The 13,790-nt window shown below is 43.2% G+C and overlaps 1 protein-coding gene across 8 annotated transcripts in view; it reads left to right on the top strand.

Annotated features, from left to right (window-relative positions):
- Usp49 (ubiquitin specific peptidase 49) overlaps positions 1-13,790 on the top strand; it is a 68,621-nt gene that overhangs the window by 37,532 nt on the left and 17,299 nt on the right. The window lies entirely within an intron of this gene.

The following is a 13,790-nucleotide window of genomic DNA, read 5'->3' as shown; positions in this document are numbered from 1 at the left end:
ACACGCCTTCAATCCCAGCACTTGGGAGGCAGAGGCAGGCGGATTTCTGAGTTCAAGGTCAGCCTGGTCTACAGAGTGAGTTCCAGGACATCCAGGGCTACACTGAGAAACCCTGTCTCGAAAAACCAAAACAAAACAAAACAAAAAGATGCAGAAGAACCAATCTCTTCCATAATTAATCTTGGACATTAAAAGGATTTGTAGAAAACGTAGAGGCTGCTCTTCACTGCAGGTTGCTGGGAGCCATAAACCCAGTGTGGGCCAGAGTTCGGAGCCCTGCTCTTAGTACGGCGTGTTCCTAGAGCTTCCCAGACAGTTTTTATTTTATGAACTTACCGAGCATCTGCTATGCTGCAGCCCTATATGTTATTATGTGGTAGGGGCTGGAAACAAGGCAGTAAGTACCAAAATGAGGGAAAAAACCTTGCTAGAGCCCGTGTCACTTCCAGCCTTGAGTTTGTTGCCCCAGACATAGCCTCCTTCCCAGGGGTTCAGGCTAGCCTTGAACTTCTAGTCCTCTGTAGTGTATACTACTGTGCCTGACTGTCACTATGGATCTGTGAATCTTACACACCGAGTCACTAGACTCACATTTCCCAGTCCTTCATGGATAGTGTGGCTTGACATTTTGTGATTTTTTTAAAAATTATTTTTAAAGGACAAAAAATGACTTAGAAAGTTTAGCATTCTAATGGATATGCTGCTCCCTGACACGCCCCACCCCCCACCCCATACAGCAGAAGAGATGAATCTGCCAAGAATTTATCTGATTTGATCTCATTTGTTTTCAAAATTAGGGACATATTTGCCAAGATGTTTAAAGGATATAAAATACAAGTTAGTTTTCAATTTATTCTACTGCTTTTTTGTTGTTGTTGTTTTGTTTTGTTTTTTGGATTTGGTTTTTTTTCGAGACAGGGTTTCTCTGTATAGCCCTGGCTGTCCTGGAACTCACTCTGTAGACCAGGCTGGCCTTGAACTCAGAAATCTGCCTGTCTCTGCCTCCCAGAGTGCTGGATTACAGGCATGCGCCACCACCGCCCGGTCTACTGCTTTTTATTTATTTGAAGAAAAATGTACTTGCGTGTATGAGATTTTCTTTGCATGGTAAGTTGCACCCAACTCTGTAATTTCCTTAAAGAGACTTTTATATAGAAAGACATTACTTGGTTCATTAGATTGGGTCACTTAATAATGATCTGAAGGTTAACTAATATGGCCATCAGCTACATGTCTAGCTGGTATTCACCAACTCTAGCCGTTTCTAGTACAGACAATCAAGAATATCAATAGAATACTAATGGACAAGGAAGCTGACATTCAAAATGGAAATGACTACAGACTTAGTGGTTATTTTAACCTTAAAATCCACTTTAACAGAAGCTCTTTTTATTTTTTTTAACCTGACATTTGGCCTCCCTTTCCATGATTTTGAGATGCTTTTTAATCAGAGACCTCAAATGGTTGCTGTCTGTTCCGCATTGCTCCCTGCCTGCTAACTCACTCTAAGCTGTGCTTACCGGTCTAAGAACTGGAATGCCCAGATGACCTGTGCTTAAAAAGACATAGTCATACCGGGCATGGTGGCGCATGCCCTTAATCCCGGCACTCAGGAGGCAAAGGCAGGTAGATTTCTGTGAGTTCAGAGCCAGGCTTGTCTACAAAGTGAGTTCCAGGACATAGGACATAGGCTGTTAAACAGAAACTCTGTCTCAGAGAGAGAGAGACAGAGACAGAGAGACGACAGATAGAGACAGACAGACAGACAGAGACTTGAATACTCAAAGTGCTAAGGAGCAGGGATTGAGAGAGATCCTTAGGAAGTAAGGTCTCTGTCCTCTTTGGGTATTTTGTTAGTTTGACAGAAACTACAGCTTTCTGGGAAAAAATACCTCTTCCTTTGATTTACATCTGATTGTGATGGAAATAAGGGTTTTAAGAGAATGGCAGGGGCGGAGTGGTGGCTCTGTAGCAGCAGCGTTCTGAATTAGTAGACAGGGTCCGTGGTTAATCTTAGCACAAGAAAGGGAGGGAGGGAAGGAAAGAATGGAGAGGGGACAGAGGATAGGGAGAGGGAAAATAAATGAGAAAGAACATGTGTGAATGAATTTTATTCCCTTGATGCTGACTGATGTTCAGATTGGGCAAACCAGTTGGGAACAGTATACAAGTATTGAATTAAGGGGAGATGAAATCGTTTTATTAGTTTGGGTTTTTTGTTTTTGTTTTTTAGATAGAATATTGTGTAGCTCTAGCTGTTCTGGAAAGAGATATATAGAAAGGGCTGAACTCAGACTCACAGAGATCCACCTGCCTCTGCTGGAATTAAAGGCTGGGGTTAGCACACCTGACTAGAAGTGGGGAATTTAACAGGTGTGAATTTTACGCTTGGGTGAAGATGACCATCTGACGTGTCTTTTTGACATTTGTCTGAATATCCTATAATTACATCATCTGCTACAGGTTCTAGAGAATAAATTTCAGTAGTCACATGGTTTACTGCTATGCAATTGGTCTCTTTTTTGTTTGTTTGTTTGTTTTGTTTTGTTTTTTTAAGACAAGGTTTCTCTAAAGCCCTAGCTGACCTGGAACTTACTCTGTAGACCAGGCTAGGCTTGAACTCAGAAATCCGCCTCCTCTGCCTCCCAAGCACTGGGACTAAAGGCGTGTGCCACCACTGCCAGAGGTCATCTTATTTTTAAGCTGATTTCAAATATTATATTTTATTTTGACATTTTTATTTTATTTATTATTTTTTGAGATAGAATTTCTCTGTGTAGCTCTAGCCATCCTAGAACTCGCTCCTCTTCTGACCCTTTCAGAACCAGAAGCTGTATGGGCAGCAAGTATGAGGTGCTTGCCGCAAAGCCTAACCAACCGCCTGCGCGCCTCTGGTTACCCAGAACCCACACTGGGGAAGGAGAACTGACTCCTGCACACTGTCCTCTGACTTCTACATGTTGTGGCACACACACACACACACACACACACACACACCACACCACACACACACACACACACACCACACCACACACACACACACACACACACACACACACTCTAAAGCCTGGTGCACTTCTGGGTCTGACTGCCTTGAGTTCACACAAGGGACTTGGCTTACTGGGACTATAAACCCTGCTCTCTGGAAGCCCTCAAGTTGCTGCTGTGTCTTCTGAGTAGATCTGACTGTACTCCATGTGAGACCCTGTGCAGAATGTGCTTACTTGGTCTTACCCATAACTAGACCCTACAGGAGCAATTCTCAAAAGACAATGTAGTAGGGCTGGAGAGATAGCTCATGATTTGCTGCTCTTGCAGAGAACCTGGGCTCAATTCCCATTCTGTGGCTCATAACCATCTGTAATCCCAGTTCCAGAGGATTCAAGAGGTACATAGCATGCATGCAGGCAAAGCATCCATACATATAAAATAAATTTAAATAAATTTAAAATAAATTTAATAAATTTAAAATAAATTTAAATAAAATCTTTTTTAAGTGAAAGCAATATAATAAAAAAATTAAAAATTCTAATGAGTGGGAGGTACACTTTTTTTTTTTGGTGCAATCAAATAAATTCCCTTCACCCTACAAACAACCCTAATGAAATTCACTGAGTCACTAAAAAAGTAAAAAGAAATGAAGCAGGAAATGGGGCTGGTTAGTTGGACCTTGTGGCTACCTATCCCCTTAGCAATAATATTAAGTTGAAGAATGCAGATGTAGAGTCATATCTGACCCTTTGCAGGTAAGAATGACAGTCACTGACCACCAGTTGCTGTGCAGCCAGCAGGTCCCCACCAGCTATACATCCCAGCCTGCAGCTTACAGCCCCTGGTGCATTCCAGCCTGCAGCTTACAGTCGCTGGTCCTGCATTGCACACTTGCTACAACTCGCACCTGCCATCTTGTTCAGAAAGAAAGACTCCAGATGCTCACTCAGTAGGCCCCCTAGGTGACTCTGCTACTGTGATTCTGCCCCCAGTAGAGCTGTACTATTTGAACTTACATTTCAGTTGTATTCAAAGTTTTTCTTGGGCAAACTCTGATTTTTCCCTGTTCACCCAGCAGCGACTTGGCCATGCGAAGCAGAGACTTTGAGAAAGGGCATGAAAGTGGCTGCTGACATATCTGAGCTCAGTACTGCAGGTCCTCAAAGCCTTGGGTTGTGCAAGCAGTCAGTTAAAGCCACACCTCAATGGCATGGTCGGTCATGTGCAACTAAGTGGTTGGGTTTTATTTAAAGAGGACTAGTCACAACCCAGAGTCATCATTTCCCCAGACATATTTTGTCTGTTACCTGTATCATTTGACCAGAAGCAAGGGGAGTTTGTGTCTACCCAAAGGACCTTAACAGGTAGGCTAGGTTTGTTCACAGTGACTTTTCTGATCCTCGTACCAGTTGATGGCATAACTTTCCTAAGTGCTGTTGGTGCCAGGCATTGCTGGAAGCGTTTCTTACCTGTTAACTCTTTAAATAGTGCATTGAGTCCATGTGCACTAACAGAAGTGTCCTGGTTCCTGAAGAAACCAATGTCTGAAGACACTGCTTGTCAGTCACACAAAGCTAACAGGAAAGTGACTGACTCCCAAGCCATCTAGCTTGGCTTGACCTAATGGCCGTGCCTGTCAGTGATTGTTAAAATTTTCTCCATTATCAGCCGGGTGGTGGTGGCGCATGCCTGTAATCCCAGCACTCTGGGAGGCAGAAGCAGGCGGATTTCTGAGTTTGAGGCCAGCCTGGTTTACAGAGTGAGTTCCAGGACAGCCAGGGTACACAGAGAAACCCTGTCTTGAAAAAAACCAAATCCAAAAAATCAAACAAACAAACAAAAAATTCTCCATTATCATTTTATTGTTGTATGAACATAAAATTAAAAGTACTGTTAGTGGAGAACTAATAGTATACAAAAGAGACCATCAGCTTGCTTGGCAGGCTCTGTAAGATAGCTGGGCTCTGGACCCTCAGACCCAGAGCTGCCACTGCTCCCTTTTTCTTCTTTTCAAGACAGGGCCTCACTGTGTAACTCTGGCTGTCCTGAAACTCACCATGTAAAACAGGCTAGCCCGGAAATCTGCCTCCTGACCTGAGTGTTGGAATTAAAAGTATGAGTCACCATGCCCAGCTTTGTTTTTTTTTTTTTTTTTTTTTTAGCATTTGTTTTATTATTTGTGGGTGTGTACGTGTACAGATTGATGAGGAGGTCAGAGGGCAACAGCAGGAGTTGAGGTCTTCCTCCTGCCTTGTGACTCAGCCAGGAGGGGTTGAACTCAGGTGTTTGAGTTTGTCAGCAAGCCTTTACCCCTCAGCCTGGTTTGTTATTTATTTATCTGAGTCAAGAAGCAACTGTATATTTAACATAATAAAGACATGAGCTATAATAATAACCTGTTTATCCACACCCAAAACCAGATAATAGTGGTTCTCTATTCCTGCAGTCACTTCCCTGTCAAAGTGATAACAAGTAGTATGTCTGCCGGATTGTCTCAGGGGCTTTTGTTTCAATTCCCAGCAACCACATGGTGGCTCACAACCATCCATAATGAGATCTGATGCCCTCTTCTGGTGTGTCTGAAGAAAGCAGTGATGTACTCATACATAAATAAATCTTTAAAAAAAAAAAACTTTTTTTTTTTTGTTCTGGCTGCCCAGACAGTGTCTCCCAGCATGGAGCTCACTGAGCAGGTTAGCTGACTGCAAGCCCTAGGGGTCCTCTCGGCTCTTCCTCTGAAGCCCTGGGATTACAAGTGCATCTGGGAATCAAACTTGCATCTTTGTGCTTGCTGACTGAGGTATCCCCTCCAGCTCTAGTCACAGGTCTTTTTTTTTTTCTTTCATTTTTTCTTTTTTTCAGTTTTTCAAGACAGGGTTTCTCTGTGTAGCCCTGGCTGTCCTGGAACTCACTCTGTAGACCAGGGTGGCCTCGAACTCACCAAATCTGCCTGCTTCTGCCTCCCACGTGCTGGGATCAAAGGTGTGCGCCACCACTGCCCGGCCTGGTCACAGGTCTTATTTGTATTGTTAAAACATTTTGTTCTCTTCAGAGAGCTGCTCTCCAACTCAGAGATAGTCTGCCTTTGCCTGTGCTGGGATTAAAGGCGTGCACCACTACCTAGCTCAGAGTCCTTTCTTTTAAGGTTGAATAATAAATATTTCATTGTATATAATTCATGTATGGTATTTTGGTGGCTTTTACTTCTTGGCAGTAAAGTAATACATACTACTAGTGTAGACACTGCTACAAATATATTTCTGAGACTCTTGCTTTAAAATTCTTGAACGAGACTGGGGAAGATGTCTCAGTAGTTAAGAGCACTTTCTATTCCAGAGGACCAAGTTCAGTTCCTGTCACCCACATTGAGGGGTGCTCACAACTGCCTGTAATTTCATTTACAGAGAGTCCTCACCCTCTTCTGGGCACCCACACATACATGGCAGAGACACAGACACATAACATGAAGATATAAATAAAAATAATAAAAATTTCAAAACAGAAGTATTTTAAAAAATTGCTTGAAAAACCAAAAAAATATATGTGTGTGTGTGTGTCTAAATCATAACTTTCTTCATTCTTAGGTGTTTAAGCTTTATAATATACCTTTTATTCATCTGATAAAATTGTCATCTCTGAAACTTATTGCTTCTGTCTACTAAAGTAGGCCTAGTCCTGGAAGTTTCTACCCTCTGTACAATCTAATCAAGGCCTAGAATGTTTTCAGCCTCTGAGACTTGCTGCTGAATACGCTCACCCTTTCCTGTTACTTCTGAACTCTGTTGGCTGGTCCAACTCAAGTGTTCTGGCTCAAATTCTTCTCCAAGATGTCTGAGTCAGTAACTTCAAGATGTCTGAATCAGTACCGCTGTTCTAATCTTCTGGTTCCTTCTCTGGCTCGTTCTGTCTTCACCTGTGTCTAGCTTGTTCTCGGCTCTGCTGCTTGTCTCTGTACAAACTGCCCCAGTAAAAACTGGCCTCCTTCCTCTCTCTGCACTGCTCTTGTAAGTAGCTTCCCTTTCATCTCTCTTCTCATGAGAGTTGGGCATATCCTGGTCTGTCAAATCTTTTTCTGATTCGTCACTTTGTCTGTCACTCAGTCAGACATCACTTTCAAACATGGGTGCTTCCTTCTACAAACTAACTTTACCATCATTGTTTGGGATTAAAGGTAAGTGCTAAGGACTGAGCCACTCCACAACTAGAAACAGGTTTGTTTTTTTCAGTAAATAACACAATCTCAGGATTCACAATATGGTCAAATATTCTGCAACAAACCTTAAGCTGTTATTCTGGAAATATGTTATTGTAATATGTAAACATAAAGTGCTCATTCTTTGTGTGTGCATGTGGGTGTACACACCAATGTTTTGAATCCCTTGTACCTGCTACATAAATACTCCAACAGAGTCTCTCTTCCCTCCCTGTCCTGGAAACTCACTATCTAGACCAAGCCCACCTCAAGGTCATAAAGATCCACTGCTTCAGCATCCCAAATGCTGGGATTAAAGGTGTGGACCACCATGCCTGCTTCCTTAAATCTTGAATATGATCAATGGTATTGTGATGGTTAATCTCAGTTGTCACCTTAATGAGAGATGTAAAATTACCTGGGACAGAAACCTCTGGACACGCCTGTGAGGGATTATCCTGATCAGGGGCGCCAGCATTCCTAGGCTGGGATTCTGGACTGTACAGAAGGGAAGAGTATAGAGTGAAATAAATCGAGGCATTAGTCTCTTGTCTTCCTGACTGGATGCAGTGTGGCCAGCTGCTTCCAGTTCCTGCTGCCCTGACTTCCCTGCCCCTGGGAAGGAACTGTGAGCCAAAGCAAAACAACACAATCCTTAGCTTGCTTTTGCTGGGTGTTTTATCACAGCCACAGGAAAAGTACCTAGCACTTAATTAACTGGTCCCACCCCTACCTTTGTATGTAAGCCCCGATCAGGTCTGGGACAATCCTGGGTTTAGTCCTCCTGGAATATAAATTAATAGCTATTGTTTTAATCTGCCAGTATTAAATAGGATGTTTCTAATCTGTATTTCCTTCAAAGCAATCTAGTTCTTATTAGCTGTAGTTAATTCTTCAAACGATACATGAGTGAAGGATATATATGTTGGTAGTTTGTTGGTTCAAACAAGCTATTTGTGTTTGGGTGTGGACTGCTAGCAACCATTACTTTAAAGATAATAAGCAGGCCCTGGGAGTATAGCTGCTGGTAGAGAGTTGGTTAGAATGTGCAAAGGCCTGTCTTTGATCCACAGTACCATGGAAAATAATAAGGAAGGTGAGAATAAGAACAGTGGAGTAAGGGCTGAGTGTGAAAGTATTCACTGCACAGCCTGCTGACCTGAATTAGTTCCTGGCACTACACATCATGCATGTGCAGATTTTATTTATTTATTTATTTATTTATTTATTTATTTTTGGATTTGGTTTTTTCAAAACAGGGTTTCTCTGTATAGCATTGGCTGTCCAGGAACTCACTCTGTAGACCAGGCTGGCCTTGAACTCAGAAATCCGCCTGCCTCTGCATCCCAAGTGCTGGGATTAAACCACCACCCTGGCTCAATGCATGTGCAGATTAATAGTAACTAAAGTAAGTAAAATAAAAATAAAATCATAGTGGGGCGTGGTTGCACATACCTTTAATCCCAGTACTTGGGAGCAGAGTCAGGAGTATCTCTGAGTTCCAGGGTAACCTGGTCTATGAAGTGAGTCCAGGACAGCCAGGGCTCTGTTACACAGAAAAACCCTGTCAGAAATAAAATAAATTATAGGATCAACAGATTTGGACAACATGTGGTTCATACATAAAAAGTTTACTTTTAGAATAATTACTGCTTTTCATAGCTGTTTCATTCCTTATTTAACTAGGCTTAGTGTTGCGTACCTGTAGTCTACATGCTTAGAAGACTGAGACAAGAGGATCGCTGGAGCCTGGGGTTTGGGGGCTAGACCAGACAGTTCTGTGTTAACAAATAATAAGATGAAGCCACAAGTGAATGAAATACCTTGTCTTATTATTTGGTCTTTGCTATAAGCATGCCTCATTGATTTTATACTTTGACCACACTATACAGGTGACACAGTAGGGATGTGGGGAAATGAAATCAGCAAGGCTCATGTTTTACATTCTCATGTCTTACTGTTCATGACTGATGTGTCAGTCATCGCAGAGCTAGGCTGTCCTTCCTTGTGGGAGGTCTGGGGCCATAACTCATGCTTCTATCTTTTCTTTCCGCCTGCATTTGCTCCTGCAGTATCCTGCCGCCCCCCCCCCCATTCCACTTTCGGATTCCTGCTGTGCTAAGTGAACCTGCACTAAGTTATTAGCAGCTGCTTGGCTTGGTTGCTTTCCCCCGATAAAGTTATGCTTGCCTTGGTGTAGTCTTAACGGTGGGGCTGGCCGGCATGGCATGAAAGCCACTTTGCTTTAGGTGGGAGGTTGGTTTTTATTTTTGTTTTGTTTGTTTTTGGAAATGGGAGCAGCAGTGCTGAGCTCATGGGACTTGAACTATAAGAACCCTCCCTGCCTGGTGTGTTGGCCTTTGTGTGAGAGCCAGGCCAGTCTTTACTTCGTGGGCCTGCTCACTGGGCTTGTGCTCTGTCCTTACACGGGGAGGAGAGAGAGTTCACCCACAGTTCATGTCTTTGACGCCCTTCTATGCCTTATTGAAAGAAGGCCCTTTATATTCCTGCCACACAGCACAGTCTGCAGGGCGTCCCTCCGTGTGCATCCCTGGCTGAAGATTGAGCTGAGGCTAACTTGGCCTCTTTACTTCAGAACTGTACAGTTTGCTTTTATCATCTTAATTGGATCCTTACTATCCTTACTCTGTGTTACTATTAAATAACTTTGAAAGACAGTAGAAAAGTGGAGAGCATAGGATAAAACCTTTACATTTATTTTGAAAAGATAGCACAGTTTCATGTTTCTGATTTTAACATATTCTTTAATTGCTTAAGGTCTCAGTATGAATAACTTGTTAAATAAAGCGCTCTGGGTAAAATCAGGACCTGTTTCTTGGTTCTTAGAGGACTCTAGGCTCTGTAGAAGCACCAGGGTAAAGCCTGTCTCAGACAAAGCCACCATTAGCCAGGTCTACTAGGATCTTGTTTAGATTCAGAGACTTAGGAAGTATAAGAGTGTGTGAATAATTCCTTCCTCAGTCAACTCTCCCTCTTAAACCCCCTTCCCTCCCTCCTTCAGACAGGTTAGTTGGGTATAAAGAGAAAATATGCTGACCTCTAAGCTAGAATATTGTTAGAAGCTGTCCCTCTAGAGAAAGGAAGATCTCATTAGAATTGGGGGAAAAACAGTCTCTTCAGAAATCCATTTCTATGACGGACTTTTGGGACTGACCCCTGGGAAGAAGAGAAATTACCATGTTGCCGTGGCTGATATGAAATGTCAGATGACTGACACTTAGGTGATGGAGGTGTGGTTGTTTTGCAACTCTGCAGAAAGCTGGAGAGGGCTGCACTTTGCTACTCAGAGCTCAGAGAGTTGGAATGAAGAGAGGCCTCTTGCTGAATGACTAATTTGTGAAAATAGAATTTCTTTGGTACTATATAGACTGCCTGTCTTGATGCTTTGTTTCCTACTGAAAGTATGGTAAACTATATTGATGTGTGTTTAACACTGGTCACCTGGCTAATGCCTGAATGTTCACTTGTGTTTATGTGCATGAGTGTTGGTTGTTGGCCTATCTGTCTGTCTTAGTTAAGATTTCTATTGCTGCCACAAAACACCATGGCCACACTGCAAATTAGGGAGGAAAGGGTTTATCTGGCTTATACTTCCAAAACAATGTTAATCATTGAAGGAAGTCAGAACAGGAATTTAAAAGAGGGCTGGATCCTGGAAGCAGGAGCTGACACAGAGGCTGTGGAGGAGTGCTGCTTACTGGCTTGCTTCCCATGGTTTGCTCAGCCTGCCTTATAGAACCCAGGACCATCAGCCCAGGGATAGCACCACCCACCACGGGGCTGCCCAACCATGCCTGCCACCTTGATCACTCACTGAGAAACTAATAGCTGGATGTCAGGGAGACATTTCCTCAACTGAGGCTCCTTCCTCTGTGATGATTCTAGTTTGTATCAAGTTGATATACAAACCCAGCCAATGCAGTGTATATTTTGATCCAGAGGAGGTCCCCTGCAGCTAGAGTTAAGGCTGTTGTGAGCCATCTGACATGGATGCTGAGAACTGAACTTAGGTCCTCTGTAAGAGCAGCTAGTGCTCTTAACCACTAAACCATATCTCCTTCCGCTCATACCTGAGTTAAGACCATTGAAATACCAAGTCTCAATGCTACCTCCTCCTTTTGAAAATAAAACAGTTTTTCTCCCTCAGAAGGTTCAGTCTTCTATCTATTCCTACTCGCATCCCCAAAGGACAACAGGGTGTGCCTAGGTCCTTCTCATTCTCTGGGTGCATCAGGCAGAAGGGCACTCAGGACCAGTTACACAATATTTTCCCCTCTGCTTTTTTTCACATACTGTTTGTTTTTTGAGACTTAGTTTCCATGTATAGCCCTGGCTGGCTTCAAACTCATGGAGATCTGCCTGCCTCTGCCTCTGAGTGCTTAGACTGAAGGCGTGTGCCACCACATCCAGCTATGAACTGTGTTTTTTTTAATTACACATGTAGCCGCCACCTCTCTACATTTTTAAAAACAAGTAGTGGATTCCATAATGACTGATTTATAAAATCTTATTGTTGCTTTTGTTTAGCTTTTTAGATGGTCTCAGGCAGCCAGGCTGGCCTTAGCTTACTTTGTAGCCAAGCATAGCCTTGACTCCCTGACTCTGAAGCTTCTACCTCCCAAGTGCTGGGATAGAACCCAGGGCTTCAGATATGAAATGTGAGCACCGTGCCACCTGACCTACATCTGCAGTCCTGACCTATAGCTGCCCTGGCCGATTCCCTAATAAAGAGTCTCTGTCACATTTCTCCTTTAGTGTACATTTAACAGATTGTCCTGCTTGCTGACTGCCTCTTTTTGTAAATTTGTCATTGTTACTCTTGAAATCAAATGTTTAAGATCTGTGACTGATTCATGCAAAATTCAGCATGTTAGGCATGTTGAGGGTAGCCCGTGTGCACAGGCCTCAGCATCCCCATGCCTTAGAGCTGACCCTGCAGTAATGGATACTGGCATCCATTCCAGAGAATAACTTTGGAAACTAGTCAGATACAAGGCATAGTGTTTGTTCACAGAAATTGTGCCCCCCCTTTTTTTGCCAGCAGTTCTTAATGTATGAATGTGTGTGGAAATACACATTTCCACAAATGTGTCTACACAAATGGCCGTGTGTGTGGAAGGCCATCTTCAGCCATGCAGAGACATTAGGAAGGAGACTCCAAGTTTCACTGCCTGGACTGCACCCAGGATAGGAATTGTTGGATCTTCAGTTTCAAGCTTGAATGAATTTTGTCTGAAATAATACAATTGGGCCAAGAGCAGTAGTCCGTGCCTGTAATTTCACTACTTGGGGAAAGATGGAGGATTACGGCAAGTTCAAGGCCAGCCTATGCTACATCAAGAGACCCTGTCTCAAAACAAAATACTTTTGGTAGCTAACTGCTGCCAAGGTAGTGCTGCCACTCCACTCTCTATTGCAGACACTCAGTAGGCTCAATGAGGCTTTCTAAAACTGTGTTTTAGACTTATTGTTATTTTATGTGTATAGGTGTTTTGCTTGCATCTGTGTCTTTGCACAATGTGTGTACTAGGGCCTTGGAGGCCAGAAGAGGGCCTGGGTCACCAGGAGATGGCGTTACATAGACTGTTGTGGACTACTATATAGATGCTGGGAATCCAACCTGCATATTCTTGAACAACTAGTGCTCCCAACCCCTGAATCATCTTTTCAGCCCCTCCACCTTATTTTCTGAGTCAGGATCTGTCAATGAGTCTGGAGCTCACTGCTCAGCTTCAGCAGTTGGCCTCTGACTGGATGTACCAGCATGCATCACAGTACTCGGCCTTTACATGGATGTTGGAGATCTGAGCTCAGGTCCTCATGCTCACATGACAAGCACATTACTGACTGAGCCATCTACCTATACCCTCAAGGTACCTGTGACACATGGCTTGATGGGAAAAGACAGTTGTCACCAAGCCTGATCAATCATCTAAGTTAGATATGAGGGACTCAGATGCTGAAAGGAGACAGACTGCTTTTACACATTGTCCTTTGCCACACACACTCAGGCACACACAGATTCCCGTAAGCTGAGTAAATAAATATAATTTTAAAATTACATCTTGGGGGTGAATACATGGCTCAGAAGGTAAGATTTGGGGAAATAGGAGTTTGAGTTTCCAGAATCCACGTGATGGCACATATCTAAATATTGAATTCCTAAGACAGGATGGGAGGCAGAGGCAGGAGAATGCCCAGAAACTGCAGCCAGCTAGCCTGGCACATGCAGTGATGGGCAACAAAGAGATTCTGTCTCCAACAAAGTGAAAGGTGACGCTGGCACCAAAGCTGTTCTTGGTCTCCACGGTGGCACACATGTGTTGAACTCATACATGAACATGCACATATATAAATAGGTGCACATCATACATATACTATGCACTTCCTGCAAACCATCCCCAAAATCCCTAGAACCTTGAGCCGCTGGGATGCCTTAACAGATAAAGGTTTTTGCCATGAGACTTGACCACCTGAGTCCTGTCCCCAGAACCCATAGTAGAAGAAGAGAAACCAATTTCCAGAAGTCCCCTGACCTCCAGACATGACCCAGCAAACTAAACTACTAAATATGAATCTGGCTTAC

This window comes from Apodemus sylvaticus, chromosome 9 (assembly GCF_947179515.1).
Source record: "Apodemus sylvaticus chromosome 9, mApoSyl1.1, whole genome shotgun sequence".
In the NCBI taxonomy this organism is placed as follows: domain Eukaryota; kingdom Metazoa; phylum Chordata; class Mammalia; order Rodentia; family Muridae; genus Apodemus; species Apodemus sylvaticus.
Note: the sequence above shows the minus strand (reverse complement) of the source record. Positions and strands in the feature narration are given on the sequence as shown.